Source organism: Camelus dromedarius, chromosome 12 (genome assembly GCF_036321535.1).
Source record: "Camelus dromedarius isolate mCamDro1 chromosome 12, mCamDro1.pat, whole genome shotgun sequence".
Taxonomy (NCBI): Eukaryota; Metazoa; Chordata; class Mammalia; order Artiodactyla; family Camelidae; genus Camelus; species Camelus dromedarius.
In genome coordinates this window covers 55,460,621-55,485,625 of record NC_087447.1, presented here as the reverse complement: position 1 = coordinate 55,485,625, position 25,005 = coordinate 55,460,621, and the positions used below count along the sequence as shown (strand labels likewise).

Sequence of the window (25,005 nt, the reverse complement as noted above, 5' to 3'; positions counted from 1 at the left end):
TTTGTATAGTCTTCAATTTATTTCATCAGTGTTTTGTAGTTTTCAGAGTATAAGTCTTTAACCTCCTTGGTTAAGTTTATTCCTAGGTATTTTATTCTTTTTGATGCAGTTTTAAGTGGGATTGTTTTCTTGCTTTCTCTTTCTGATTGTTCATTATTAGTATGTAGAAAAGCAACTGATTTCTATATATTAATCTTGTATCCTGAAAGTTTACTGAACTCATTTATTAGTTCTAGTAATTTTTTTGGTGGAGACGTTAGGGTTTCCTGTATATAGTATCATGTTATCTGGAAATAGTGACCGTTTCACTAATGCCTTTCCAATTTGGATGCTTTTTATTTCTTTTTATTGTCTGATTGCTGTGGCTAGGACTTCTTTTATTAAATACTATGTTACTATGTTAAGTAGAAGTGGCAAGAGTGGACGCCCTTGTCTTGTTCCTGATTTTAGAGGAAAAGCTTTCAGCTTTTTACCATTGAGTATGATGTTAGTTAGTTGTGGGTTTGTTGTATTATAAATGGCCTTTATTATATTGAGATGTGTTCCCTCTATCCTACTTTGATGAGAGATTTTTTTTTATCATGAATGAATGTTGAATTTTGTCAAATGATTTTTCTGCATCTATTGAGATAATCATGTGATTTTTATCCTTTGTTTTATTAATGTGGTGTATCATATTGATTGATTTGCAAATGTTGAACCATCCTTGCATCCCTGGAATAAATCTTACTTGGTCATGGTGTATGATCCTTTTAATATATCATTGAATTTGGTTTACTAACTAATATCAATGTTTGTTGAGGAGTTTTACATCTGTACTCATCAAAGATATTGGCTTGTAATTTTCCTGTTTTGTAGTCTTTGATCTTGGTATCAGGTTAATGGTGGCCTCAAAGAATGATTTTAGAAGTGTTACTTCCTCTTCCAATTTTGTAGGATGGTTTTAGAAGGATAGGTATTAGCTCTTCTTTGTCTGATTGGTAGAATTCTCCTGTGAAGCTTCCTGGTCCTGGACTTCAGTTTACTGGGAGTTTTCTTATTACTAATTCAATTTCACTTCTAGTGATTGGTCTGTTCAGATTGTCCATTTCTTCCTGATTCACACTTGGAAGAGGATATGTTTCCAGAAATTTATCTATTTCTTCTAGGTTGTCCAGTCTCTTGGCATGTAACTGTTTATTGTATTCTCTTATGATTTTTTATATCTCTGTTATTAGTTTTAATTTCTCCTCTTTCATTTCTTATTTTGTTTATTTAGGTCCTCTCTCTGTTTTTCTTAATGAGCCTGGCCATATGCTTATTAATTTTGTTTATCTTTTCAAAAAACGAGCTCTAGATTTCATTGACCTTTTCTGTTGCTTTTTGTGTCTTTTTTTATTTATTTCCTCTCTGATCTTTATGGTTTCCTTCCTTCTGCTGACTTGGGGCTTTGTTTGTTTATTTTTCTAACTTCTGTCGATGGTAGGTTAGGTTATCTGAGTTTTCTCTTATTTCTTGAGGAGGAGGTAATTTGGATTATTTATTTATTTATTTTAATGGAGGTACTGGGGATTGAACCCAGGACCTCATGCATGCTAAGAACACTCTACTCTGAGCTATACCCTCCCCTTCTTGTTTCTTGAGATAGGCCTTTATTGCTATAAACTTCCCTCTTAGAACTAATTTTTTACTGTATTCCATAGATTTTGAAAAGTTGTGTTTTTATCTTCATTTGTCTTGAGGTATTTTGTGATTTCCTCTTTGATTTCTTCATCAACCCATTGGTTTTTTAGTAGCCATATTGTTTATTATCCATGTGTTTGTGTTTCTCCCAATTTTCTTCCTGTAATTGATATCTAGTTTAACATCCTTATGGTCATAACAAATGCTTTATATAACTTCTGTCCTCTTAAATCTGTTGAGATGTGTTTTGTGGCCTAGTATGTGATCTGTCCTGGAGAATGTTCCATGTGTACCTGAAAAGAATGTGTACTCTTCTGTTTTTGGATGGAGTGTCCTATAGGAATCTATTAAGTCCAACTGGTCTAATGTGTCAATTATAAGACCACTGTTTCCTCATTGATTCTCTGAATAATCTTTACACTGATGTAAGTGGGGTGTTAAAGTCCCCTTCTATTATTATCAGTTTCTCTCTTTATGTCTGTTAATATTTCCTTTCTATAACTAGGTACTCCTATATTAGGTGCATATATATTAAGAGATGTTATATCTTCTTATATTAATACCTTTATCATTATATGATGCCCTTCTTTGTCTTTGTTATAGACTTTGTTTTAAAGCCTACTTTGTCTAGATATGAGTATTGCTTATCCTACTTTTCTGTTGCTTCCATTTGCATGAAATGTCTTTTTCTATGTTGTCACTTTCAACCTGTCTGTGTCTTTAGCTCTGAAGTCAGTCTGTTGTGAGCAGCGTATAGCTGGGTCCTTTTTTTTTTCCCCCAATCAGCCATGGTATGTCTTTTGATTGCAGTGTTAAGTCCCTTGACACTTAAAGTGATTATTGATAGGTACTTACTGCCATATTGTTACTTGTTTTCCAGTTGTTTTTGTAGTTCTCTCTTCTTTTCTTTTTCTTTTAGTTTCTTGCCTTGTGATTTGATGATTTTCTTTAGTGAAATGTTTGTGTTCCTTTCTCTCTAGTTTTTGTGTATCATGGGTTTTTGATTTGTAGTTACCATGGGAATCATATATGTTGACCTATAACTTTATCTACTTGTTTTAAACTGATACTCATTTAAAAGACCTACTTTTTTTTTTATTCCACTCTCCCACATTTTGTGTTTTTTGTGTCATATTTTACATCTCCACTTTATTCCTTCACTGTTTATGGTAGTTAAAGTTGATTTTATAATTTTTTTTTTTTGTCTTTTAACCTTTGTACTAGTTAATTTAAGTGGTTGATTCACAACCTTTACTATGTATTTGCCTTTACTAGTGGGACTTTTCCTGTCCTATAAATTTTTACTTCTTGTTACAGCCTTTTCTCTTCCACTTAGAGAGGATCCTTCAACATTTCTTTTAGGATTTGTGTAGTGTTGATGAACTCTTAATTTTTGCTTGTCTGAAAAGTTCTTTATCTCTCCTTCAATTCTGAATGATAATCTTGCTGAGTATTTTAGGTTGCAGGTTTTTCATTTCACTACTTTAAATATATCACAAATAATATAAATATGCCACTTTCTTCTGGCCTGCATAATTTCTGCAGAAAAATCAGCTGATAGCTTTATGGGGATTCCCTTATATGTGACTCTTTGTTTTTCTCTTGCTGTCTTTAGAATTCTCTCTTTAACTTTTGCCATTGTAATTATGACATGTCTTGGTATTGATCTCTTTGGGTTTATCTTATTTGTGACTCTTTGTGCTTTCTGTGCCTGGATATTTGTTTCCTTCTTCAGTTTGGGAAGTTTTCTTCCATAATTTTGTCAAAAAAAATTTCTACCCCTTTCACTCTCTCTTCTTCTGGGACTCCTACAATGCAAATGTTAGGATGTTTGATGTTGTCCCAAAGGTCCCTTAAACTGTCTTCATTTTTTAAAATGTTTTCCTTTTTGTTATTCTGATTGAGCAATTTCTATTATTCTTTTTTCCAGATCACTTATATATTCTTTTGTATCATCTTGTCTGCTATTAATTCCTTCCAGTGTGTTTTTCATTTCAATTATTGTATTCTTCAGCTCTGAGTGGTTCTTTTTTATGTTTTCTATTTCCTTGTTAAAATTCTCACTGTATTCATCTATTATTTCCCACCTTCAGTTAGCATTCTTATTACTAATGCTTTGAACTTTTTATCTTGTAAACTGTATATCTCTGTTTCATTAGTTGTTTTTTCAGGTTTTTTTTTTTTTTTAAATTATTCTTTTGTTTGAAACAAATTCCTCTGTCTTCTCATTTTGTTTAACTTTCTACTTCTGTATGAAGTTAGGTGAAACCGTTACCTATCCTAGTCTTGAAGGGGTGTCCTTGTATGGCAGCATCCTATGCAGTTGGCGTGTGTCCAGTGGCTTTGGTGGGAGATCTGGATCTGACGCACAAGTCACATCTTCCCCCAGGGTAAGCTGGCAGCTATCACTTTGTTGGGAGGTGTGGCTGGAGAAGGAGGGGCTAGAGCCAGAGCCAGAGCCAGGTGTGAGCTGGGGCTTCTCCTATGCTCACTGACTGTCTCTGCTTTACTGGGGGTGGCGTCAGGTCCCAAGATGCTGGAGCAGAAACCCTGAGGGTCAGATATGAGCTGGTTTCATTTTAGTTTTGTGCTCTCCCTACCCTGAGCCTTTGCCACAGAGGGGAGCAGTGCTGGAGCACAAGGGGCCAGAGTGTGTGCCTGGTGTGGGCTAGGGTGTGTACTGCGATAATCCTCGCACATCAGTCAGAGCTCCAGACAGCTCCTGATCTGCTGCCTCTGTGACCACCAGCAATGACCATCCTTACCCTATTCAGATGCAGTGCTGGGTTGGAGCCAGCTCAGTTCAGTCCCCCTCACGCATGCACATTCCCCAACAATGGCAGCATTTGCTGTAGTGGGGAGCTTTGCAGGAGCTAGAGGGGCTGGGGTGGGTACTCAGTTTTGTCTGGGGCATATGCTGGGGAGGTCATGGGAAACTGGCCAAAGCTGAGCAGTTTTTATCTGTTTCTTCTACCTTGTTCCTAGGAGTAAGCAAGGGTGTGCATGCTCTTCAAGAGCAGAATCTAGGTTTCTTACAGCCCTCCTGTAAGTCCCACTGGTTTTCAAACCAGCTAAAGGGATTCATCTTCCTTGTGTCAGACCCCAGGGCTGGGGTACCCAATATGTTGTTTGAATCCTTCAATCCCCAGGGAGGGATCTCAAGTCTATGATGTCTCTGTCCTCTTCTCTGTCCCCTCCTAGGGGCAGGGGTTCTTACCTGATCGCTTCTCTTCCCTTCCTACCCGACTCCATGTAAACCTTTCTTTATAACCGTGATTGTAGGAGTCTTTCTGCCAGTTTCCAGTTTGTTTTCAGTGAGAATTGCTCCACGTGTAGATGTGTTTTTGATGTGTTTGTGGGGGAAGGTGAGCTCAGTGTCCTCCTGCTCTGTCATCTCATCACCTGACTCCTTCATTTACCAGCTGTGCAAACTTGGACAAGATGCTTAACCTCTGTCAGCTTTGGTCTCTTCATTTGAGAAATAGCAGTCATGAGAATGTTGAGAGAAGTGAATGAGTTAATCCCTGCAAAGCACTTGGCAGTGCCACATAGCAAGCATTCAGTCACTGTTGTTTCTTTGATATTACTTGATATGAGGGCTGCTTGATGTAGAGTAGCTCTCATACTGACTTGCCTGTACCAGGCTTGGTTAAAACCAAGTTAGGCTAGCTTTGGTCTGTTTCATCTGTGTGCTGTTTGTGCTCCCTTGTGCCTTCTTTTCCTGTTTTTCGGTCATGGTATCTAGAGTCTGAAATCCCAGAAGTTATGGATACAGTCTTCCTTCTTCCTCCCACCTTAACAAAAAGATATTTTGTATTTACTTCACCCTTCCATTGTTTATTTTTTATTTTATTTTTATTTATTAAATTTTTTTTAAAAAAATGGAGGTGCTGGGGGTTCAACCCAGAAGCTTGTGCATGCCAAGCCTCTGCTCTACCACTGAGCTATGCTCCCACTCCTCCATTGTTTATTTATTTATTTATTTATTTATTTTAATAAGTTGAATATTTTATTAAACTGTTTCTTATTTTCCTGCAAAGCTATTGCTTCACTGTATAAAAATAGCACCAGCAAACACAATATATTGCAAAATTTAGATAGTATTGTTTGTTCTTCATCTGACACTGTACAACTAACAAAAATTTTTCTCTACTGCCAGTTATTTCCAGTGGGAAGATCATTAAGTATTTTCACCCAAATCCAGGGATGGATGTAAGCAAGTTACACTATTATATAATAATTATGATGACAATGTTACCATTGAATTATATACTTTTTATAATTATAACTAGTTTTACCACAGGTAATTTCAGGAACTCTGAATATTATAAATGGAGCTTAGCCTAAAAATCATAGGGTGCTGTGAAAAAGATGCATAGTATTTATCTAAAGCCATTAGTAAGTTAAGGGATATTTTTCTTCTGGTAACATTGTTGCAAGTAGTTTCTTTTACTAAAAGCTCTTTTAAAATTTTTTTCTATCTACCACTAATTTAAGACAACTATGCTAGATTAAGTTGTCTCAGACTAGTTTATTTAAGGGTTCCATTTTCACTCTTCAGTAGATTTTATGCATTTCTCATATGCTTCTTCACTCATTGGTTCATCTAGTTCTGAAGGGTTACTGAGTCATCTTGATCAGCCAACCATCTTCATAACAAGATTTGTTGGCAAGTCCTGGATTTTCTGCTAGAGCTTCACTGATTTAAGTAACTTCTCCTGATAGAGGAGAATAGAGTTCACCAGCAGCTTTCACACTTTCCAAAGCACCAAACTCCTCTTGTTTGTTCAATTTTGCCTCAACTTCAGGCAGACTACAGTAAACAACATCTCCCAAAGCTTCCTGTGCAAAATTGCTGATTCCCACTGTTCCAACATCGTTTTCTGTCCTTATCCATTCATGTTTGTTTGTGAGTTTACACACGGAGAGCAGAGCCCGGCCCGTGCGCAGCGTCTGGTTGGCGCTGGTCGCAGCCCCCAGCGCCGGGGCAGGCAGGGTGCGGCGGGCGCGGAGACCGTGGCCCGCTCGCTTCGCGCCGCCAGCAGCGCCGTGTTCGCAGGGGTGCCGAGGGCTGCGGAGCAGCACCCTCGGCACCCGGGCCCCTCCATTGTTTATTTTTGATGGTATAGAAACACTTGTCTGTTTTCAAACTAATGCAGCAAGCACCTTTTAAGATCAATATGATAGGAAGAGAAAATCCTTGGGGAAGGACGGGTAGCATACTGCAGAGGAGGCTCCCTGGCTCCCTTCCTTTTCCTGACTCTTGATTCAGAGAAGCCTCCACCCCCTGAGGACAGTTCCTTCTCAGTGGGTAGCTTTGCCAATGCAGCACTAATATAATCCTTTAGGGTTATGATTCTCCATGTATGATCCCAACCAGCAGCATCAGAATCACCAGAAAACTTGTTAAAAACGCAAAATTTGGAGCCCACTCCAGATCTAACGAATTGGAAATTTTGAGAATGGAGCCCAAGTGTTTTAACAAGCTCTCCGGTTGATTCTGATGCACTTGGAGTTTGTGACCCGCTGAATGCCCTCACCTGCCATTCCACATTGCATTTTTGAGTTCCCATGGCTGTCTCTGGATTGCTTGAGAGCAGGGACTCCGACTATTCTATATCAACCTTCCTTCCCACCCACCAAGCATCTTCCTTGACACTGCCTGCAAAAAGTTGGAGCTTGTCTTTAATCTCTGCTGCTGGCTGCCACACTCTGTGAAGGCAGGACTTTTGCTGAACCAGCTGCTTCACCTCTCCCACCCACTGGGCTCTCACAGGGCTTCTACTAACAGGTGGTATAGGAGACTCCTTACTACTGTCACTGCCTATTAGGAAAACCCTCTGTGGTGCCATGCTGGGGTCTGTGTCCAGTCACCACCATGACTATTTCTCCTGGTTTTGAATCTAAGAAAACAAAGGGTCTTTGCCCCATAATGTTTACAAATTTCCCAACAAACTGGCTTCAACTTTTGTCCTCCACAGACTTGTTCAGTAGGGCCAGTTCAGGTGTGGCCAGATAGATGCAGGGCAGCCATTCTGGGTTGAGGGATTCAAGGCAGTCCTTTCACAGCAAAGCATGGGTAGACATTCTAGCAGGACTGCCTGGCTTTACCATTTGCTGTTTCTTACTATTTGAGCAAGTTATTTAACTTCTCTATTTTGGGTCTCTCTTCTAGGAAAGATCAGGAATAAAAAGATCTACCTCATATGGTTATTATGAGGATTAAAGGAGAAAATATGCTTAGAAGGTGCTTGGCATGTAGTAAGTGATAATGTCTATTAATTTAAGCAGAAGCTCACTTTTCTAGCAGAAGAGGAATCCTCTTCTTCATTACAATAATTCCTGGCCCAACTAGCTATTCTTCTAGAGCGCAAGCAGTTAGAAGCCAGGGAAGGACCAAGGGGGAAAGAAGCATTCCCAGCTTAAGTCTTTTCACTCAGTGAATGTTCGTTGAATGCCTTCTCTGTTTGCCAGGCTCTGTGCTGAGCAGTGAGGATGCAGTGATGGGTGCAATGCACAGTCACTTCTTCCCTGGCTTACAGTCTGGGGTGGGAGATACATATTTTAATCAATTGCACAGTAAAGATATGACGTGGGCTCTGACAAATGATATGCAGGTAGACGACATGTTGTGTGAGAGTGTGAAAGCATCATTACCAGCCTGAACTACTCTGCAGTTTGAGGGTCACCCACCTGGCGAGTATGGGATCTGATCATATCCAGAATCTGTTCCTCCTACCAGTCTCATCGTGGTTTCTTCTTTAAGATTTTAGCTATAGAAAATCCTTTCTGGTAGTTTCCAGTCTTTTTGATCGCTAGTTGTTCTGCAGTTAGTCATGGTCTTGGTGTATCTGTGCCAGGAGGTGACCTCCAGCTGCTTTTACTCCACCGTCTTGAAAGGAAGTCCTCACCAGCCTGGACTAGTCTGAGAAGACACAGCTGTCCACTGCCCAGGTGGGTCCAGCTCATCAGAAACCTATTTGCTGGGGGGTCAGGGGATCCTTGTAAACAAGACCTTACCCTGATGGGAAAAGGAGCCCCCTTGGACAGACTAGACCCAACCTGGAGGTCTTGGTAGTAGGTTCGGAGGGGCAGGTTTGAGTTGAGTGTGGCATCTGCTATTTCAGTTTGTATCCTCATCCAGTCCCCACTAATTCTGGATCTGAATTTTTGGACAGTGGATAAGAGGGTGGGAAGAGGAGAGAGACGGTGGCTCCCACATGGGGGTTGCCTGACTTTTCTCCCGAGCACAGATGAGACACATTCTGGCAATTCTTAGAAAGACCCTGCAATTGTTCTGCAGAAGATGAGGTTCTACATACAGAAATGGAGGCAGGAAAGGGTGGAATTTGGATTTTGACTGTTAACTGTGACCTGAACCTCATTTATGGGGAGAGCCTGAAGCTTGGGGCAATGTGGGGTACATACAAATTTCGAGTAGTCTTCCATTGCCTGGAGCAGTTGTAGATTCTGGATTATAGCACAATATAGCAGATGCTGCGTTGGCTTTAACATTATGTGACACAGCTTGTGCCTTGCTCACAATTTGGGAGGGGGACACAGAACTGCAGTATAAAGATGACCTTGAATGTGGATTTTGTTGAAGGATCCAGGTCCCCAACATTGCAACATTGGGAGGTCTTGGTGTATCTGTGAATTGAAAACTATAATATCAATATGGTTTAATCATGGCAGGAAAGACTCAATGAAAATTACTCCTATATGTTTGGACCTAAAGTAATTAAGAAATGAATCACTGCAGGCATCTGCCCATTAAAAAGGAAGGCAGAAGGACCCTTGGCGTGGCTTTTTTTTTTTTTTTTCCCCCCAGAACAGCGATCTCTACCTTGTTTTGATGGAAACAATTTCGTTCTGGAATCCACATCAATGAGTTTTTAATCCCCTAATTAAATCACTCTTCTGGATTATCCAAATACATGTTCTGGGATAAAATATCTTACAAGATTTTCTTTTAATGAATCCCACTGGAATCTAACAGAAGCCTAATTAGTCTCCTTAATTGATGTGTTCGATACAAGGAGACTCAAGCCAACTGCTGATACTGGAGTGTCCTCACTCTGCAAAGAGTTTCAGCACCTGATTCTTGGCAGTTACTATGTACCCAGACAGATGGCAGATGGGCTCATCATCCCAATGACTTGTGTACCCAGAAGAAAAGGACAAATGCATACTCAGCTTGAGGATATTAATTATCTCCCTAGAAAGTGGCTTTATGTATTAAACAAGTTTTGTTTCCGATTGGTAGCCATCATGGTCTAACTTCTCGGTCACTTAGGCAAAGCTTAATTTGCGAAAAAGTGTGATATCAGTGGGATACCCTCGGCTGCTCTGATACTTGGTTGGTGTATCCTTTGCATTATCCCAGGCCCAGTACATACACCAGCCCCCTCTCAAGTCATCCTGGAACTCCACTGCAGGGGATAACATGGTGTTTTGGAAAGATTAAGGGCTTTGAAGGGGCACTTAAATTTGTATCCCATTTCTACTAATACTTAGCTTTGTGATATTGTGTAAATTCCTTAATTTTTCTACTCTCAATCTCCAGTCTCCTGAGCTATACAAAGGAGATAAAATATACTCAGCAGTGTTATTGTGAGGATAAAATCTGACATGCTGGACAATAAATTATTAAGCAGAAAATATCATCATCTCTTTATCTGTGCTTTTCTAAGCATATGACTTACATCTCTACCAAGCATTTACTTCATTCTGCCTTCTAGTATTGTCTGTTTTCAACTTCATGTGTGTAGGCTCGGTTCTGGTAACAAAGGATCCACACATGTAATGGGGGAACACAATAGAAGTTTATTTTTTTGTTCTTATAATAGACCAGGGGTCTGTGGAAGGGGATCTGTTTTATGCAACAGAAGAATATGTGGCTGAGAAAATTTGAATTATTCATCACATGAAGATTACTTCTTTAAATAAAGGGACATTAAGAAAACACCAAATTAAAAGTGTTATTTCCCCCATTTAAGCCTGTATTTCAGATGGTCTCAAGGTAGCTCCCCTCATACTGAAAGAGAGAAAGAAACATGGAGACTGGCATGAAAAGAAAGAAAACAGACTTCAGAACTGTGTGTAGGAAAGAAATTAGGTTGTGTAACTGGCACATGAAATTGACTGAAAGCAAATTACAGCCAGCCCTGTCGGGTATATACCTGTCTTTTTTGCTAGAATGCAAGTTTTCTAAGAGCAGCGATTTTGCGTCATACTCTGCATCTCCTTTTACAGTCCCTGACACTTTATAAATGCTGAATTGAAGTTCATTGAGCCCCTTGGATCTTTTGAATGAGGGTTATATCAGTATTGGAGACTTAAATTCCGGCACTTGGACAGCACATAGGCATTTTCGGTGCCTGTGATATCCTAGGACCTAAGCAAGGTGTGGGAGACACTCTGGAAGCAAACCAGATGTGGTCCCACCCTGACATCTTGCAGCTGTCAGCCTACGGGGGACACACATTTATCCAATGATTACAGACATACTTAACGTCACACTCTAATAAATGCTAAGAATGTTACTTAGAACTGAAAAGAGGGGTGAATGGCTGCATTTTAGGCATTACAAAAGCTAGTTGTGAGAGGAACTGAACAGCAGACAGAAGTTTTGGGGATCGATTGAATCACTCCCAGGTAGGCAACTTCTCTTGCTGCTACACAATATCCAGCCAGCGAACGTTTACCAAATGGTGTTGGGGACAGAACTTGCTTTTGGAGTCGGATAGATTTAAATTCAAATTCTGGTTCTGCTCTTTACTAGTTGGGTCATATTTGATAAGTTGCTTAGCCTCTCTGTGCCTCGATTTCAAATGATTAAGTGGGATTAATGATGATGATGAAGATGAGAACAAACATTTTTTGAGACCTCACTGTGTGCTTGGCAACATCCTGAGTATATTAACTCATTTAATGAGATGGTTGTAAGCATTAGATAAGCGAATATATTTAAGACTTGCAGCACAAAGCAGGAATCTAAAATCAGTATCCAGTAACAGTGGTTCCAAGGGTGGAGGTGTTGGGGTGTCTGCCACATGTGTGAGCAACAAGGTGGTGCATTTTCTGTGGAGAATTTATAAACAGTAATAAAGCTGTCTGGAAATTGCTTTGCTTTTTATTGTCACCATAAACCAGCAATTCTAAACAATGTCAGTTACAAAATACTGGTTGCTGAGGAGGGGAAGAAAGGACTTCTGCTGTGGGTACTATGGAAGTTGAAAAATTTCAATAGGCACACACATGTATTTTTTATTGAAGTATAGTTGATTTACAATATTGTGTTAATTTCATGTGTACAGCAAAGTGATTCTGTTTTACATATTTTTTTTTAGGTTATTTTCCATTTTAGGTTATTATAAGATGTTGAATATAGTTCCCTGTGTTATACAGGAAATCCTTATTGCTTGTCTATTTTATGTAGAGTAGTTTGTATCTGTTAATCCCAAACTCCTATTTTACCCCTGACTCCCTTTCCCCTTTGGTAACCATAAGTTTGTTTTCTGTGTCTATTTGAGTGTGTGAGTCTATTTCTGTTTTGTATGTAGATACACTTGTGTTAATTTTTAGATTTCATATATAAGTGGTAACATACGGTATTTGTCTTTATCTGTCTTACTTTAGTGTGATAATCTCTAGGTATATCCATGTTGCTGCAAATTTCAGTATTTCATTCTTTTTTATGGGTAAGTAATATTCCATTGTATATCTCTATCTATCTATCTCATATCTTCTTAAGCCAATTGTCTGTTTATGGACACTTGGGTTGTTTCCATGCCTTGGCTATTGTAAATAGTGCTACTATGAACATCGGGATGCACGTATCTTTTTGAATTAGAGTTTTTCTTTTTTCTGGTTATATACGCAGGAGTGGGATTGCTGGATCATATGATAACTCAATTTTTAGTTTTTAAGAGGACCTTCATACTATTGTCCATAGTGGCTGCACCAATTTACATTCCCACCAACAGTGCAGGAGGGTTCCCTTTTCTCCACACCCTCTCGAGCATTTATTATTTGTAGACTTTTTGATGATGGCCATTCTGACTGGTGTGACATGATACCCCATTGTGGTTTTGATTTGCATTTCTCAAATAATTAGTGATGTCTGTATGTCTTCTTTGGAAAAATGTCTATTTAGGTCTTCTCATTTTTTGATTGGGCTGTTTGGTTTTTTTTTGATATTGAGTTGTGTAAGCTGTTTGTATATTTTGGATATTAACCCCTTGTTGGTTGCACTGTTTGCAAATATTTTCTTCCATTCTGTAGATTGTCTTTTCATTCGTTGATGGTTTCCTTTGCTGTTTTCACATATATATTTACACTTCATCTAGTACATTTTTGTTATTTATGTTTTATTAAAAATGTAATTTACATGAAAGTTAATTTGGAGACTCCAGTTTTTTAGTCAGTGGACTGAACACATGCGACTCAGCTATATGTGATTCATGGAAAGTAATTCATAATGATGTGGAATTGTTTTGTGTCATTTTGGACACAGTTCCCTGTGGTCCTACATATTTCTGCATTTAAGCAAGTAGATTCAAAATAAAAATAGATATCACAGTGATTGAAGGACGAAGAAACAGAACTTGGTTACTTCAGTTCTGTTCTCTGTGCAAATCACTCTTGGATAATCATGGAGTTCATTCTCTTGGAAGCTTTTTTGGTCTTCACTGCCCTCTTTTTTAAGAAAAAGTAGTTCATGTAATTATATCAATCCCCTTCTTTAATATTTAGGTAAGTTTTAAATTTTTTATTGTCATGGTACAACATTTCTTTTTTACTGCTTGATTCCTTGTCTGATCATCCTGACTATTTGTTTTCTTTCATGATAAATAATAAAAGAAATTTATTATTTTATGGAGGAGGGAGGTGTTAAAAATGATCTTCACCAGATGTCACATATTCTGGGTGTGGACCATTAATATTATTCTCTTCCCTCTTCTTACTTAGGCCAGTTAGGAGTTGCTTCACTCCCTTGAGTTGCAGAAACTTATCAGTAAAATACTATTGTTTGGGAAACTGCTTTGGGTTTGCCTTGGAAGGAGTTCGAGGTGGGGGTGATGACTCACTCACTGGCTTTCCTGAGACCTCAGAAGAAATTCTTGAAACTCAGACAATGAGTGACTGAAGGACTGATGACTTATTCTAAAAGCATCAATTCTAGGGGTGGAGGGATGTGCTGAAAAGAGATGGAAGCCTCTAAACCTCACGCCTGAGGCAAAGGGAGTGAGTGTTCATCCAGCCAGAGTGCGGGAGTGACTGGGAACAACTCAGGCTCTCTGGGGTCTCGGTAGCACCTGCAAAAGCCTCCTGGACAGACTTTTTCTGTGGGAGGTGATCTGGGTAAGGCAGCACACACTGCCTCCTCCCTATTCACTGTAGGTTAACTATCTTGACGGACAGATTCTGTAACAGAGAAGAACAAATTTTGACTCCTTGACTCCGTATTAGACCTGTTTCTTTAACCGTGTGCCGTTTTCTAAGCCTACTCTTGCTATCTCTGTACCTTTTGTAAAAGAATGTTGTCTTTAGCCTGAAATATACAGAAGAGCCTATTCTCAAGGCTCTGACACTTTTGCACTTACATAAAGATAACAAGTTGCAGAATAGAAAATAACGTTTATTTTGTAAGGTTTTACAGGGGCAGCATGACCTGACCCAGGTGGACAGCTACAAGAACAAAGAATTCCTACACCAGGAAATTTGCAACAACCAACCACCGCCCCTCCGTTTTAGTATGAAAGAAGCCTGAATTCTGACTTGAGTAAGATGGTTCTCCAGGACTTTAGTCTGCCATCTTCTCGGTCTGCTGGCTTTCCGATTAAAGTCGCTATTCCTTGCCCCTGCACCTCGTCTCCCGATTTACTGGCCTGTCGGGCGGTGAGCAGAATGAGTTTAGACTCGGTAACAATTTGAGCACGTGATGGTGGTGGGTGGGGCTGTACCAGCCATGGAGTAAGTTTTCACTGACCATCTTCTATTCCGCGTCAGCTTCATTCTCTTGTAGCACATACTGAGTGCCTGTGATGTGCAGTGCTGTGTGGGGAGGGGCCTTCACATTTGCTCTTTTAAGAACTTGTGTGGGGCTATGAAGAGACCAATGTAGTGGGTAAGGAGGCTGTGTTTTGTTGTTAAACACAAGGAGGTTCAAATGTGAGCTCTGCTAGTTCCCAGCTGTGTGACCTAGGGCAAGTTACTTAACCTCTCTGAGCCTCTACTTCCTTCTCTGTAAAATGGGGGTAACTAATAACCACCTGGCTGAGAAGTGGAGAGAATTAAGAGCTGCACTGTAAGTAGAGGCCAAGCATAGCATCTGACGCATTGCAGGTCATCAGATGGCTACTATTTTACCTCTTGATGCAAATGAAAAAGGCCCAGAGAGGTAAATGACTTGTTTAGAGTAAAACAAAACCAGCCCCTACTACTTTACATGTTTATTTCTTCCTAGAAGAAATTCTGTGCAGTTCTCCTGCAGGGGCAGGAGATGTGGTGAAGCCACATTTCTTTTGCTTGGTGTGGTCTCTCCCTGGTGGCGGTCGGTGCTGATGGAAGTGATGGAATCAAGTCCAGACACAACAACTCCTGTGAACCGTGGTTAGAGCAGGGGGAGGATGTTTCCCAGAAGAAGAAGCACCCCAGAAGTGAAAAGTGTGCAGGTGCCTATTTAGACAGAACAATGGGTGTCCACTCAGTAGCGTCACAGCTATCATAGTTCTGCATTTTGTTAGCTGTTCAGAGCTACTAGTGCCAATATACGTGCCCTTAGAATGTCTGGCTTTCTCCTCCCCTTCGGTGGTATGGAAAGTCTACACAGTATCAGTATTTGTGACGCTGGTCGTGAGGGAAGATGCTTTGGTGCCCTAATGTTGAAATGCATGATGCGAGATATGAGGAGCTCACATTGAGAAGATGGGTGGGGAGCTCCCAGGACCTGTGTCTCTGAATTAAGGGTCAGAGTATCGGTGGCAGCTGCTACTTCTGTGAGCAAGCCCTTAATACTGTGGGTGTGGAAAGGGGCTAAGCCAGGAGGGGGTTATGAAATGCTGCCATGGGAAAGTTCTTCTCTCTGCCTGTAACTTAAAAAAGCACCTTCAAAATGTACTCTTTGAATCCATGTGGGAAATATTTATCGCATGACTGGTAAACTATAAGATTATACAGTCCTGATGTTCTATATCTTTCATTTATTCCAGAACCTCAGAGAAGGTTTTCGTACTATTAACTGATTCATCTGCTTTATTTGTTGTCTCGCCTGCCTATAAACCAGCTGAGAGAATCAGGAACTGCATTTACACTTGTTGGAGTTCCAGATTACAGAAGTAAAGTTAGGTCTTCTGTCTAATTGATTCCTTAATACATGCAGGCTCGATAAATGCTTGACTAGATGGTAAGACAGGGATACTTCTGCATTTCAGAGGCACAGATTCTGTGGTGGGGTTTAGCCTTCAGTCCAGCACCTATGGAAGAGGTGACAGGGAACAGGACTGGGCAGGGGCCAGGTGAAGCTGCATGCAGGTTCAGGGACAGCCTCAGCCAACTCAAGGGAGCTCTGGAGCAAGGATGGCCTTTTAGGAGTGTCTCTATTGGCTCGAGATCACCAGATCCTTTCCCCACTGCATCAGCTGGTCATTGTATGTGGGTCTCCCTGGGAAGGGCGTGACCTTGGGCTAGGCAGCTCTTTGCAGCAGAGGTGGTTCCTGGTGCTGACGCCTGGAGGCTGTCCACATGAAGACTCCCAGCAGCTGGGTGAGAAGTACTTTAATGAGGGGAGTGTAAGCAGAGCACATGGTATCCATCATACAGTGGTATTTTATAAAGAGTGGGGTGTCTATGACAGCATATGTGGTGTGTGTGTGTGTGATCATTAACATTTGTCAGACTGGAAAAAGACCAGAAAACATTCACTCTGTTTACCTGGTTCAACTGGGGTGACATAATGGTCTTTGAACACAAGGTGGCGCTGCAGTTTCAGTTCTGAGGAGCTTTGAGGCAGCTAGGGATTCTGGAGAAGGCACCATCCTATTCTCTTTACAAAGAAAAACCATAGGAAAGAGGCTGAGCTGCTGTTTTAAAGTCGTTTCCCCCCTGACAACTGAAATACTCAGAAGAGGAGAGGTGTAAGGTGTGTGTAGGTGTGGGTGTGTGGGAGTGAGCGCACGTGCGTGCGCCCAATGACAGGTATGAAGGTGGTGGGAGCTGGTGGAGTCATCTCTCTTCCTTCTTTTCTTCCTTCTGAAAATACTCACCTTAGTGCCAGCTCTGGGTTCCATGCTCTGGCTGATCACCAGGGTAACACAAATGAACACTACCTTGCTTCCCCTATGTGAGCTTTGATGAAGCAACGAAATGGCATCTGTATGCACCCCTAAATATGTGTCGTGGGTGCTACATTCCTAAGTCAGAGCTTAGGAAGCGATGTGGCAGGGGGAGGGGTGGTGTGGCTGCAGGCGAGTTTGAACTAAGCCTGGAGCCAGATGACACAGCTCCCTGTTCAAGAGGCAGCTGTAGCACTGGGGTTAAGCCCATGTTTCTGGGGTCACATGCCTGGATCTGGTCTGACCCCTGCTACTTCCTAGCTGTGTGAATTTAGGCAGATGACACAATTACTTTGTGCCTTTAAAACACTCTTGGATGGAATATAATTATCGTTCTTCCATGTTAGGCTCTGTAGGATTCACTGAGAGTTAATACACGTAAAGGGTTAAGATTAGCACCTGACATAGGACAGGACTTGCAGTTATTTTGAATATTCTATTAGGTCCCAAATGTTCTTGAGCATCTGTACTATGCCAGGTCCTGTACATTTGCCTGGGAAGCAAAGATGGACCCAGAAGCCTCATGGGGCTCCCAGGAGACAGGTGTGAAGTCCTAGGATGAGGTACACACAGGGTTAGTGGGAGCAGGAGGAGGGGCACCAAACTCATTCTTGATGGGGAGGGACGTCAGTGAGGAGCTTGGGGAAGGCTTCCCGGCTGAGGCGCTTCTGGAACTGAGTCCTTGAAAGAACAAGTTTTTTTCTGTATAGCAGGGAACTATATTCAGGATCTTGTAGTAACCTATAATGAAAAAGAATATGAAAACAAAACTATATATGTATGACTGAAACATTATGCTGTATACCAGAAATTGACAGAAGATTGTAAACTAACTGTACTTAAGTTAAAAAAAGATAAGTCAGAGTTCAACAGGTGAGGGTGGGGTCAAGGGGCTGGATAGCAACAGACACGTTGTAATTGACTATATTTCAATTAAAAAAACATTTATAAAAAGAGTGATGGGGAGACAGCACAGAAGGGAAGCTGGTGACAGAAACTTGTGAGCAGGGAACGACTAACAGTTGAGTGTTGCCAAAGGATAAAGTTGTGTGTGACATGCCAGGGGTTTGGGTTAGGAGGGCCGGGATCTCAGACTTTGTCATGGCTGTGAAAAGTCATGGAAGGTTTTAAATAGAACATTGTGTCCAGAGATCAGGCCTGGCAACCAGAGGGGATTCAGTGTTAATGGACAGATGAATAAAAGCTGAGTAGGATTTTAGCAAATCAGTGTGGGGAATATCACTGGCATTAGGCCTAAGGTGGATGATGGCATCAGGCCAAGTCTAGAGACTGGTTCTAAACAAATAGATGTATACATATGTATGTGTATGTACATGCATGTGTATAGATGTATGTGTAGGCAACGCATGCTCTTAAAAATAGACAAGCAGTACAGATAGTATAGTGAAAAAGTAAAAATGCTCCTTCCATTCGTCAGTTTCCTAATCTTGATTCTCGGAGGTAACTAGCACTAGGAGTTTTCTTGGGTTTCTTTCCAGACAAGTGTAGGCAGAACCACCTACACAGAAAAAAGCAGTGTGGTGCTAAGATGCTAGACTCCGGGGTCAGCCTGCCTGGGTTCTCATGCTAACTCTTTGTCCCTGCTAGCTTTATGATCTGACCCTAGTTGTCTAACCTCCCTGTGCCTCAGTTTTCCCATCTGTAAAATGGACACCTACCCCATCAGGTTGTTACGAGATTTAAAGTGTTCGTATATGTAAAGCGTTGCACTCAGAGTGTCTGACAAACCATGTTTGTTATTTTTATAGAGAATCTTTTAAAAACGGTTTAGGAGGGTATCATACTACTGCTCTCCGGTGTCCTTTTCCCCACTTACTGAAGAATCTTGCACATCTTTCCACATCAGTAAACATAAATCCACCTCGTTTTTAACACTGCGTGGCATTGGATGGTATGGATATACTGCAATTTATTTAACCACTCTCAGATTTATTTATTGGTTGTTTCCAGTTTTCCACTCTTACACACAGTGCTGCAATGCCTGTCTTTGTGCAGTTGTCCCAGTACTTCTGTGAGGCAAATTCCTGCAAATCGCACTTCTGGTTTAAGAGAGAGAGCCCTGCTGTAGATGAACCGTTTTCTTCGTTTTCAGTGAAAGCCCTGCTGGCTGCTCTCACCCTGAAGCACATCTCGACTGACACATCTGAAGTCTGCAGGTGCACCGGTCCGGGTCCCTGCCCTGAATGAGAGGTACGGTGGAGCCGGTGGGCAGCTCTGGGCAGAGGGGATGGTTAAGCTGATGGATGAAGCAGCCTCTCTGAGAGGCAGGGGATTCCACTCCTCTTTGCTTTCCTTTCCATGCTCACCTTCTACCTGAGGCTGAGAGTTAGGGGAACATGTGGAGTGGATGTTGGTGGCCCTAACTCTGGCCCAGCGATGGGGAAGGGGAGTGAGTGTGCAGAACCCAGCCCTCCTGCGGCTCTCTTCCTCTCTGGGAAAGTGGCTCTGAGAGAGCTGAGCACGAACAGCTGAACCCCTGGCACTGGGGTGGAGCCCTCTGGCCACCACACTTGGGGCATCACCTCCCCTAGCCCCACACCCTCTGGGGCATGTTTCCACTGCTGCTGGAATCTCCACTGTTCCCAGCTTGCGAAGGACAGACCCTGGACCTGCCCCTCTGCTACGTGAGGCCCTGTCCAGTCCTGGGGAAGCCGAGTAGCTGTGTGAGACAAACCTAAGGGCTTTGACCTTGAGGGCCTCAGTGTGACCAGGAGTCCTCTTCAGTGGGCCGACACTTGGAGGTGGGCTTCTGTCATCTCAGAGAATCCCAATGACTGAGGCAGGGGCCACAAGGGCAACCAGAGCCGTGGGCAAGAACTGTCTGAGGACCATTCCAGAACTAGCTTTCATTGGGGACTCAGAGCTGTGGTGAGTGAGAAGCCACCATAGGGCCAGGCACATAGCAAAATGTTTAAAGTTTATTCCAGTTGTTTTTTTTTGCAGGAAATTGTGAGTTGGGTTGACAGTCTGCTCACTTCTCCTTCTGACTGAGAAGCCCTTGTACTTTTAGAATATTGGGGCAGGCAGTCAGGAAGGAGGACCTGGACCTCCACACGAGCATATATGTGTAAAACAGAAAAGAGATGCTGGTCCTTGCACCTTGAATTGAGGGAGTAGACTTTCCCAAATTGTTCTTCTAAAAACCAATTTATACTCCCACGATGTATGAAACTGCCTATTTCTGTTCATCTTTGACAAGAGTGACTATGATTAAACTTCAAACATTTTGCCAAACTGATAGGAATGTAAAGTGGTGTCCTAGTGTTGATTTAATCTGTAATTTTCTTAATTATGAGTGTAGCTGAGCATATTAAATCTGCTTACTGGATGTGAGCATTTCTGTTGGGTTGTGGGGCTTTTCCTTATTGATTTGTAAAAACCCATTTTGCAGTAAGGAAGTTGGTGCTCTGTCTAGCAAATGAATGGCCAATATTCTCCTAAGTTTTTGTGTTCTTTTAACTTTGTTTTCTTGTGCAGAAGTATACACATTTTACTCAGTCGGATTTATCACTCTTTTCTTTAGGGCTTCCACACCAAGATTGTAAGACGATTAACCCATTTTTTTCCCCTGTTACTTCTATGATTTTTTTCTTTAATTTTTTTACATTTAAAATTTCTCTGGAATTTATTTTAATGTAGGAAGCCAGGTAGGAATCCAGCTTTACTTGCTTTTCTAAAACGGCCAGCCAGTATTGCAATGCTATTTATTTATTGGCTAATCTTCTTTGCTGGTTTGAAGTGCCTCCTCTTTCACATATCAAAGGTTCTCACCCTTTCTACTTAGGAGATCTGGAATTTGTCCCCAGTTCTGTCACAAATTTCTATGTGATATCTGCGGAGCCCCATCCGAAGGGCCTTACTCCTATGTAAAATGAAGGGTTGATGGAGACGATGTTTAAATTCCCGACTAATCTTAACACTGTAAGTTGATGCCACAATTCCGTCATGATATCAAATCCTCCTCCCTCTTGGGTCTTTTTCACTCATTGTGGGGAAAGGCTCAACTTAGCACCCAGTGCCTGGGGTCTGCTGCTCGCATCTCTTTTTTTCTCCCTATATTTAAAATTGAGGTACAGTTGATTTACAATGTTGTATTAGTTTCTGGTGTACAGCATAGTGATTCAGTAGCTAAGCATGTTCTGGATTAGTTAAGAAGAGGGGTAGTGGATATAGTTCCCTCAATAGACCATCATGGTACAAAGGTACAAAAACGTTCCTTGGTGGAACTGCTAGGCTCCAGATCCTGATGGCTTTGACCCTGGGATTAAAAGTAACTATGGTGGCACAAAACTTCCACCAGGTGGCACTGCGAGCTCAGCAATGGAGTCAGCTTTCCACTTAGTGCCCACGAGTGCCTCTGGGGACACGGGTGCAGAAACAGCTTCCTCGAGCAGATGAGATTTCCTGTTATGTTTATTCTGAATTTGCCAGGTGGGCACGCTGTGCTGGTTCTCTTTGGGCTTAAAGAAGGGGCGCTGGGTGATCCCTCTCCTTTCCATCACCCAGATCTGGTACAGGGTCCTTCTCCTGGGCAGTTACGATGGAGCTCCCATGCTGGTGGCTGGTTGCACCCCTGGTTATAACAGGTGGTAGATTTTGGGTGGGGTGGAGATCTTTCTGCCACTGCTTTTGCTGTGGTGCAAGTAGCAGCATTTACTAACTGTGGATGGGCAGGTCCTGCTAGAAAGGCGAGAATTAAATTATAAACTGGGAGACCCTGGTGTGCTCCGGTGCAGGCAGCAAGGAGGCAGCTGCAGGAAAGGGAGCCATTATTTACTGAGTGGCTACGCTGTGGTGGGCACTGAGGGGAGCTTCCTCCGTGTTATCTTAGTTAGTCCTCACAATACGCCTGTGGCTTAGCTGCTATTATTGTTCACATTTTATAAATGAAGAAACTAAGCCTTGGAAAGATGAGGGCCTTTGCCCAAAATCACTAAGCAGATCAGCTTTGCAGCCAGGATTCTGTCCCAGTATCTGGTCCAAGGACCCGATCCCCAAAACCTGAGAAGAACAGATACAGAGGGGCGCTTTCACATCTGTCATTTAGAAATGCAGCCAGCAAAAAGTCCCTCCTACTTTCTCAAAACTTTGGTGCCTATAAATGTTCAAGAGACTATAAAAAATGGGGGGGAGGGGCGGGTACACAATATTATCACCGTATTACAAGTGAGGAAACTGAGACTCAGAGGGGCTACACATTTGCTCCAGGTTACAGCCAATAGTAAGTGGCACAGCTCCGGTTCAAAGATCTGTGGCTCAGAACACCTATTCTTTTAAAAAGGCAAATATAATTGGAATGTGAGAGCCCATCCATTCATTCATTCACTCAACAAACGCTGACCAGGCAGGATCTAAGCAGCAGGCGCGGTAACAGCTGTTTTCACTTAAGATTAGTCCTACTAAATATTCTCTAGTCTTCTAAGTTCCTCCTTGTATCATCCATCCTGCTGCCGTGTCCTGCCATCCTAGGCAGTCAAGAAAGGCTCATTGAATGGAATGGGATGGAATGGAATTGAACTGACTAGATGCAGCTGAAGCGTTCAAAGATCTTTGGACTTTCCAAGTCTCATGAAATTCAGTTTGATTCAGTGTGGCCAGCACTTGTTGAATGCCTATTGTTTTATATTTCTTTACTATGCAGCTAATTTTGGCCATACCCACCCAGGCTGTTGCTAATATTAGAATGTGCACTGAAATATAAAACTACACTAAATTCCAAATCAAGAGCAGGAGCATGGGTGGTGGAAGAAGGGAAACTGAAACCCTAGGCTGTGGAAAGGTAGCGTTTTGTTTAGAACTGAGTTGTGTTTGAAATGTGGTTATCCCGTTAACTAGCTTTGTGAGCGTGGGCAGGTGACATACCTTTCTGAATATCAGTTTCCCCCTTTGTAGGAGGCAGCCTTCCTCTCACTGGATCATCACCGATATCAGCTTCTTGAGGGCACAGTCTGAGTGCTGAGTGTTCTATTTTCAGCCCCTGGCAGAGGGGCTGGTTCCCAGTCAGCACCCAATAAATATTGAAAGAAGGAACACTGTTCTTCGAAGTAGGTAAGGCAAATTCAATTATTCCAGCTTCATAGATGGGGGAACAGATGCAGGGGGTTTGTTGAATGAGAAAAGTTGAGATTTGTTTAAGGTCTCTCACCTAAATGTGGCAGAAGCCAGTTTTTCTAAATCCTGACCTTGTAGTGTGCTGGGTCTGAGTTTTCCTCCCTGTGAAAATGACCTCCTAAGGGATCTCTGTGGTTCTTTTAACCCAAATATCCCATGAGTTTCGGTCAGTCACTCTGGTCACTGGAGGAGAATATGGCCCAAGATCACAAACCATGACCAGGATTAGGATGGGTATTTGGAAAACTGGGTTTGTTCATTCACTGACACAACAGTGATTCTTTGAGCACTTGCTCTGGGCCAGATGCTGTGTTGTATTCTGAGGATGAAGGCAGATACAAATACGAAACACAGGCCCTGCCTCCACTGAACTTACAGCTGAGGGGACAGTGGAGCAAGCGGCAACAGCGGGTGCCGGGCCAGGGGAGGCAGAGGATGCTGTGCGAGTAAGAGGGGGAGAAAGGAAGGGGTCGGAGAGGGCTTTCTGGGAGAGGTGTTACATGGTACGCTGAGAACTGGAGCGTGAGTTAAAGGCAGCTGGGAGGAGAGTCAGTAAAAAGTCTCTGTCACTGGGGGATGGGCTACGCTGTGCTCTCCTCTCCTTACCTGGGAGGGGAAAGAGGGCCGAGCCGTCTCTGAGCTGGAGTGGGGAAGCCTGCGCTTTCTTTTACAGGGAAGGAGGTCAGCTCGTGTTATTCTGCCACGTTATCTCATGTCGACATTCATGTTGACACAGGCCCATCTCTGATGACGCCTATTTCTAGGTGGGTGGCATTGGTAGTTTGGTTTGCGTTCCCCAGAATCAGCCCCTGAACCAAGGATGTGTGTGCAATTAGTTCATTGGAAGGTGCCGGTCACGTGGACGGTGAGACGGGAGGAGTTGGGGGAAAGATGGCAGCCACGAAGGGTGAGTGGTTAAGCCAGTTACCATAGTGGCGGTTCTTGCTTAATTCCATGGAGAAACTCTGGAAAATGTAACAAAACACACGTCTCAGAATTCTCCCCGTCAGTGGGAGAAGGAGCTGGGATATCTGTTGATTAAATGCTGCCTGCCTTCTCCTCTCTAGGGTGCGTGTGTGTTCAGTGCCGGGCGGCTCCGGCCTGTGCCGTGGGCAGTCAGAGTGGCTCCTGTTGGCCTGAGCGGGCTCTCTGAAGGAAGAGGTGCTGACGTGAGTGTAAATGGTGAGGGGATCTGCGGGGCTGCGGGGGGAGCACTGTGGCGCCTCCTGCGCTGAGGCCTTAGCTTCACGTCACGCTGTGATTCCTGTGCTGTGTTGGTGGTAATTCTAGAGATGTCATCAAAGCTGTTTGATGGTCAGATTCCTTCTAGTTCCAGCCCATAGCTCATTAGATGGGAATAAGATGGAGAAATAAATTTAAGACAGAGAACATGGTCTTGGTGATGTATCTAGAGAGTTTCTGACTTATGCCAAATTTCATAGAAATTCATCTATGAATCCATATTACGTAAATAGAAACAAGATATTATTAGGGAATAAATTTACAAGCAGAGGTATCGAAGAGCCAGACCCCACACTCTTTTTACCCCACAGGGAGATGTGCTCAGACTGGGTTCCACATCTAGAGTTCTAGCAGAGAGGGGTCCTATCTTCACCTTCAAAGTGTTGTATATGTTTTCAGACAATGGTGCCAGGAGACATCTGTATTGCTGTGAGGATAGAAGGTCCTTGGTCAATAGGGTGAGCAGCCATCCTGGTTTGCCCGGCACTGCTGTTGGGAGATTAGCACTCAAAGTTGTGCATCCTGCAAAACCCCTTAGTCTCATACAGAGACAGTTGTGCAAGTGGCCTTGTTAGAAATGGGAAGCCTTCAGAAGAGCTCAGGAACTGGTCACCACATGTTTTTTAGTGGA

At 42.4% G+C, this 25,005-nt stretch overlaps 1 long non-coding RNA gene and 1 pseudogene across 3 annotated transcripts in view; one reads left to right on the top strand and one right to left on the bottom strand.

Moving 5' to 3' along the window:
• The window catches only part of LOC116155405 (uncharacterized), a 360,132-nt gene that overhangs the window by 58,330 nt on the left and 276,797 nt on the right, over positions 1-25,005 (top strand). Inside the window, exons 7-10 of one of the 3 annotated variants that reach the window (XR_010383249.1) lie at positions 19,114-19,211; positions 20,806-20,942; positions 22,914-23,069; positions 24,200-24,312. The exons of 1 other annotated variant lie outside the window; for it this stretch is intronic. This is a non-coding gene — a long non-coding RNA (uncharacterized LOC116155405). Of the gene's footprint in view, positions 1-19,113; positions 19,212-20,805; positions 20,943-22,913; positions 23,070-24,199; positions 24,313-25,005 lie in introns of those variants that run through there. One more of the 3 variants, XR_010383250.1, reaches the window with a different exon arrangement.
• LOC105098279 (glycine cleavage system H protein, mitochondrial-like) lies at positions 6,213-6,770 on the bottom strand (annotated as a pseudogene).